The sequence below is a fragment of the Branchiostoma belcheri genome, unplaced genomic scaffold (assembly GCF_001625305.1).
Source record: "Branchiostoma belcheri isolate BF01 breed outbred unplaced genomic scaffold, Haploidv18h27 scaffold256, whole genome shotgun sequence".
Classification (NCBI taxonomy): Eukaryota; Metazoa; Chordata; class Leptocardii; order Amphioxiformes; family Branchiostomatidae; genus Branchiostoma; species Branchiostoma belcheri.
In genome coordinates this window covers 65,165-65,535 of record NW_017803861.1, presented here as the reverse complement: position 1 = coordinate 65,535, position 371 = coordinate 65,165, and the positions used below count along the sequence as shown (strand labels likewise).

Genomic DNA, 371 nt, shown 5'->3' with positions numbered 1-371 from the left:
TTCCCCCTAACATTTACAAAAATGTGAGAGGTGAAAGAAATTAAAATTCTATTGTTCTCGTTGCTAGAGCGATATCCTTCATTTGCAAACACAGTTTTGACTCAAGAGGTATTTCCTGAGAGAGACGGTCGCTAGAGTTAACCCTACCTAGGACCGGGGGGGGGGGGGCGTAAAAGTGCCCGCGGCAACTTTGATGTCACCTAGCGTCTGAACGGCTAGCCGTAGAACGGCCAAACTTGGTGACTTTTCCTAGAATATTGTTGGCAACAATTCTCCATCATTGGATCAAGATAAATTTTTTTGTGTTGCCATGGCAACGGGTTTCTGACAGGCATTTTTTGCTAAATTTAGTACTTTTTGTTTCAACAATA

General features: G+C 42.6%; 1 protein-coding gene across 1 annotated transcript in view; it reads left to right on the top strand.

Moving 5' to 3' along the window:
• LOC109471719 overlaps positions 1-371 on the top strand; it is a 28,798-nt gene that overhangs the window by 14,677 nt on the left and 13,750 nt on the right.